At 38.5% G+C, this 6,005-nt stretch overlaps 2 non-coding genes across 2 annotated transcripts; both read left to right on the top strand.

Moving 5' to 3' along the window:
• The first annotated feature begins 3,093 nt into the window (after positions 1-3,093).
• Positions 3,094-3,212, top strand: LOC145678158 (5S ribosomal RNA). Its single transcript, XR_014130269.1, has one exon. It is a non-coding gene; the product is annotated as a 5S ribosomal RNA (ribosomal RNA).
• Positions 3,213-3,389: 177 nt separating this feature from the next.
• Positions 3,390-3,508, top strand: LOC145678156 (5S ribosomal RNA). The gene has a single exon (XR_014130268.1). It is a non-coding gene; the product is annotated as a 5S ribosomal RNA (ribosomal RNA).
• The last annotated feature ends 2,497 nt before the right edge of the window (positions 3,509-6,005 follow it).

Raw genomic sequence — 6,005 nt, 5'->3', positions numbered from 1 at the left:
GCTCGCTTCGCTCGCGATCAGCACAGAAAGAAGGACGTGACGCGCCCCTAAAGGTGTTGGCAACCGATTCAATACATATTGTCGGTAAAAAAAAAAAAAAAAAAAAAAAAAAAAAAAAAAAAAAAACGCTCGCTTCGCTCGCGATCGACATGAAAAAGGCAACGACGTGACGCCCCGTAAAATTGTCGGCGACCTATTCAATCAATATATTCGGTTGAAAAACAAAGTCAAAAGTTTCCCAATCGCTTCCCTCCCGATCGACATAAAAAAAAAGGCAACCCCTTCACCTCTCCTTATGCATTCATCAGTAAACATACAACCATAGATCACAATACCACTCACATCACCTATCAGTTCTCCACGTCCATCAAGATCCAATCATCGCCCTGGCCCTTTATGATGATACACAACATTACATGTTATTGTGTGCATTGCCCCGCGTTACAATACATGACCAAAAAAAAGAGAAAAAGAGCTGCACTGCCTTCAGTGTAGACATGTTCGTATTCGTAGAAAATGATTTTAGGTACACGATAGTACAGTAATCTATCTTCACATGCTTCAGATGTGAACGATACCTACACATGAAGAGGGCTCCCGAGGTTTCCTTTTCCAATAGGATGGAGCTCCACCACACTTGCAGAATGACGAGAAGTTATGTTAATAAATATATCCCAGAGTGTTTCGTAACTCGCCCTTGGTCCTAATGATGAAGCGTTCTTCAGATGGCCCCGATGTCTCCACACATGATACTATGCGACTTCTTTTCACGAGGCTCTCAAAGATCACGTTTGTGTCCTAACATTCTCTGCAGATATGACACAGCTGCGATAGCGGATCACAGAAGCCTTTCCTCTCCTTACAAGAGACGTGTTCATTCGAGTATGTGAGTAATTCGACTATCGATTAAATATCTCCCGTGTCACGATAGTAGTCACTTTCAATTCTTCTAACGAAGGTAAGAAAAAATGCTATACAAACTTCCTTTCGGTATATAAAGGATTAGGGGCCCAGAGAATATTTTCTTTCAAGAGGATACATTCTTTTTCGAACACCCTGTATATAGATCCTCTAATTATAACTGCAAACAAAATGTTGATTTTGCAATTGCTTCCATGAGAGAATATTCTGTGCACTTTCTTTCTGAAGGGCCGGGCCTAAACGTTTTCCTTAATCATTAAATTTAGTAGTTATCTACAATTACATAGTTTTCCATTGTTCTCAAAATAAAGATTTTTCTCTATGAATTGTTGAATGTTGCTAGGGATATTGAAGTAATTCTTTTTAGTGTTTTTTTCTTTACAATAATGTACTGAACGCCTGCATTAAGGAAGTTCGTGTGTCCATCTTGCAAAATGTTTCGTCTTTTTTCATGCCCACTAAGGTAAATATTCATTTTGCTCTTTTCTCTGTATGCAAACCACATTTCTTAAAGGCAACATTTTCATACAAATGTAGTACTAAAAACTTCTAATTGGCAACATCTGGGCTGCGAAGAGGAAAAAGAAAGAAATCTCGTACGTATTCGCGCGCAATTCGGAATTAGCCAATGAAAAGCACAAAAGCGGCCACCATCTCTCTCTCTTTCTTATTAACGGTTTTGTACTTTCTGCAGTTCTATCAGTGCTGCTAACCTCTTACTATATCATTGAATATGTATGTTTAGATATATATATATATATATATATATATATATATATATATTTTTTTTTTTACAAAAAATCATACTACTACGGAATAATATTAAATGCCTTTAAACCCTCATTTCTGTTTGCACTTTCTGTTACACTACCTTCCCCGAACTTCTTTCAAGTTATTAAGTGCAGAACGGGGAGTTATACATATTTACTTGCGCTTTGACAATATCTGCACATTGTGTAATAATAGGAGACGTATAAAATAAAACTATATACTAATACGTATATATATATATATATATATATATATATATATATATATATATACAGTACACATTCCACTATCCGAGGCTTTCCTTTTCTTTTCTTGCTGACGATAAATTACGCTTTTAGAAATGTTGTCTGAAAACAATAAGAATATGTGCAAAAAATACAATCAGAGGTAGAGGTCTTTAACAGGAAATAAGCAAGGGAGTTGAAAAATTTTTTATGCATGTAAAAAATATAGACATGAACCAACTTGTGAAATAAAAAGACCAGAAAACTACTCTTTCTAAATTATGTGTAAACTTTTTACCGAAAACGAAAGTTGCACGAAAGACTTTTTGTCCGTTTTTTGGCCTCCGGTGCTTGGGGTCCCTGATTCAATCCCAGCTCGTGCCGTGTGAACTTTGTCGTGCATAAAGACCGTGCTCATGGGTTTTCTCGGGTTTCTCCCGTTTCCTCCCACTTTCTTCATTCAGTACTCATCATCACCGTCTCCTTTAGCGTAACCGGTATAAGTATGCGACGTAAATCTAAATATTTCATTTCATTTCCCTTTTCTGCTCATACTGCTGATTATGCGCGATTATGCCAACATCCAACTCCGCGGATAATCGTGCGATTACTGTATATACAACTAATACAGATACAACTAATTATATTATCAGTTACAGTATCGGTTTTTATTTACTAATTTGCCTCACTTTATTTGCATCCCTGCAGTAAATAATTCTTATCGATAATAGTTAAAATGTATATTACATTTTAGTGCTTCACGACTGAATGATCATCTGCCTTACGTTATCTCGCAGCTGAAGAGAATGCTACACTGAAAACTACCTTGCGTTATAAAGGGTAAGTGAAACATATCTTAAAAATATCTTTCATACATTTCATTGTGTACATTAAAGAATGTAAGTTTGCCTTTTTCCTGTAATCAATACTTAATAAAGGATTTATTTTTATTTATTTATATACAATTTCATACGTGGTTCGTGATAGTAAACTCGATAGGACACAGTGGCACTATGAACATCCGAATCACTCATCATTCGAACATTCAAATATTTATTCGAATATTAGTATATTCCAAGTAATGTTAACGACGTTAATATGCTTGCCTTTATAGTTAATAATGTCAATTCTTACTTAAAACATACTTCCTTAACAGGACATTGAAGAAAAGGTAGTTGCCAACGGCCATACCATGCTGAATATACCGGTTCTCGTCCGATCACCGAAGTCAAGCAGCATCGGGCCTGGTCAGTACTTGGATGGGTGACCGCCTGGGAACACCAGGTGCTGTTGGTATACTTTTTCTAATTTTGTTTTTCACAAAGACGAATATTCTCACATCGTTCACCACGATAATTTCGTAATCATGCATTACTTAAAACAATTAGCAACGCTTTCCACGCGCTGGTCTTTTTGAGTATTCACCGACAAACCTACGTAGCTACAATAACTCACTCGAAGCCATATGCATTCGCCAACGGCCATACCATGCTGAATATACCGGTTCTCGTCCGATCACCGAAGTCAAGCAGCATCGGGCCTGGTCAGTACTTGGATGGGTGACCGCCTGGGAACACCAGGTGCTGTTGGCATCTCTTTTTCAAATTTCATTATCCTTCAAGTACGAAAATACTAGAAACATTAATTTTATAGTACTTTCAAGAGATAATTTATCAACATTATTTCATAGCGATTAATCGATATTCTAAGCGTTATACCCACTATTTCTTACACTAACAGCCTGTTTATTTGCACGGCACATTAAAATAACCTGATTTCCGATCCGTGTGCACCTACTACTATACTTAACACGGAATGTATTACCACTTTTTAAAAGTAAATTATTATGACTAAGTGTAGATCTCCGGCGAGTAAATGCCTTTCGTATACAAGCACGACACATCTCCGCTATGTGCTTTACTTTTTTACTAACAGCATATAGAAATTGGATTTCAACGTGTTTCTACATAACAGAATGAAGCAAATTTCGTGATTTAACTCTTTCGAATAATGTGTTGGTCCTGACAAGGACCGTTTGAAATGAAAAATCTTGAAGAAGATTTTTACTTAGAGCTTGTGTACTTGGTAACAGCCTTCGTACCCTCACTTACAGCGTGCTTGGCAAGTTCACCAGGCAAAAGAAGGCGCACAGCTGTTTGGATTTCCCGGCTGGTGATAGTTGACCGCTTATTGTAATGGGCCAAACGAGAAGCTTCAGCAGCAATACGCTCGAAGATGTCATTAACAAAGCTGTTCATGATACTCATAGCTTTGCTAGATATGCCAGTGTCAGGATGCACTTGCTTCAAAACTTTGTAGATGTAAATGGCATAGCTCTCCTTCCTCCTCCTCTTCTTCTTCTTATCTCCCTTGGAGATATTCTTTTGGGCTTTACCAGCCTTCTTTGCAGCCTTTCCGCTAGTTTTTGGTGGCATGATGACTCACTCGTTCAGCAAAATTAGATGTGTCCGCCAAGTGCCAAGTGCCAAGTGCCAAGTGTATCATGACAATTTTAGATTTTGAGTTCCGAGTCAGGAAGACTCTTGCCTCTTATATGATTTGTGCATGACTGATTGTTAACGGAGTATGATGTTTCCCGGACGCAACTGTCGCTGCCCTTTGAATTTTTTGGATGATGATGAGAGATGAGGATGTTAACTATGAGAGGTGAGAGTAGTTTCGGAGAAGAGGAGTTAGAAGAGGTTTCCATTGGTTAGTGGAGGAGTGATCGAGAGTTTTGCTGTCGCTCTAAGTAACCAATCAGATTTAAGTAAGTGGCCCTGATAAGGGTTTGGTCCTGTACATAGATTGTCGTCGTTTAATCTTGAGGTGTAGTAATGACATCTAGTAGGTCACTGAGAATGGAAAGTTTGGTAAGAACATCAGGAGCTGCTTTGAGGGCAGGAAGTTTTTTCCTCACTGCTGTTAGAATTTTGGAGAGATGAAGGTCACGAAGTATTTCTATGAGCTCTTTAAGAGTATCACTTGTAGTATCTTCTTTTTCGTCTTCAACATGGGCAATAGTCGCTGAACGGTTTGTAGCATCGGCTTTCTTGGCATACGTATCCTTGGAATTCACTGGTTTCATCACTGGTGAGGTTGAATCAGTTGATAACGATGGAAAGTCTTGAGGCCTAAAAGACGGCGGTTGAGAACTCTTTCGAGAAAGGATGTTGTGAATAACAGGACATCTTTTAAAATTTGCGGGGTGCCCCCCTCCACAATTTGTACATCTCACTTTGTCATCTTGAACTTTTCGAGGACACTCATAGGTAAAATGATTGTCAGCACATTTGACACATCTTGGAGTTGCAGCACAGGATGTCTGTGTGTGGCCTAAACGCTGGCAGCGATAGCATTGTATAAATGATGGCGGATGATAATATTCAACTTTTATTTTATAGAATTCTAGATATTGTAAGTTCAATATGGATTTCACATCTGGCGTCTTTCTTAAGGTGACCAAGAACAGTGGGAGCAGCACTCCCCCCCTGCCTTTCATTTGCTGAACAGAGTATACTGGGTATTTACGATTGAGTAAATCAGTCTTGATATTGTTAATGGAAGTATCTATTGGCAGTTGGCGAATGACCACCTTAACAACAGGCTCTTTCCTGATCATATCCAATGAATATTGCAGTTTGAAGTCTTTGCAATATGCAATTAATGCTTCATAATCAGCTGCCGAGTGACATTTGAATTTGATGCGGTTGGAGTAGACCGCACAGTATGGAATCTCTTTGCAAACCAAGGACGCACCATGCGTTAGTTTGTATCCTTTATTGGTTGGATAGTCATAAATAGTCAGAGATTTTATTTGTCTTCTGTCTTCGGACTTATTTGCAATTACTGGAGAAGTTTGTGTCATATCTTCATCCTTTTGTTCAAAGGGAGGTGTATCAGTCAGCGTCTTTTCGGAACTGGTCTCCATATCATCTTCTATAGCAATAGGTGCAAAGCTGTTGGTTACAGGAACAGAGTTCTTTCCTTCTGGTTTAGGCCTAAACGTATGTTTTGCAGGTTGAAATGAGTTTTCTAATTGCCGTTTCCTTGATTCACTTGTGGCCAGAGGCGCTGGAGTAGGGGTCT

This window comes from Thermobia domestica, unplaced genomic scaffold (assembly GCF_964235325.1).
Source record: "Thermobia domestica unplaced genomic scaffold, izTheDome1.hap1.1 HAP1_SCAFFOLD_1950, whole genome shotgun sequence".
In the NCBI taxonomy this organism is placed as follows: Eukaryota; Metazoa; Arthropoda; class Insecta; order Zygentoma; family Lepismatidae; genus Thermobia; species Thermobia domestica.
The sequence above is the reverse complement of the archived record's forward strand: the minus strand, read 5'-3'. Positions and strand labels throughout refer to the sequence as shown.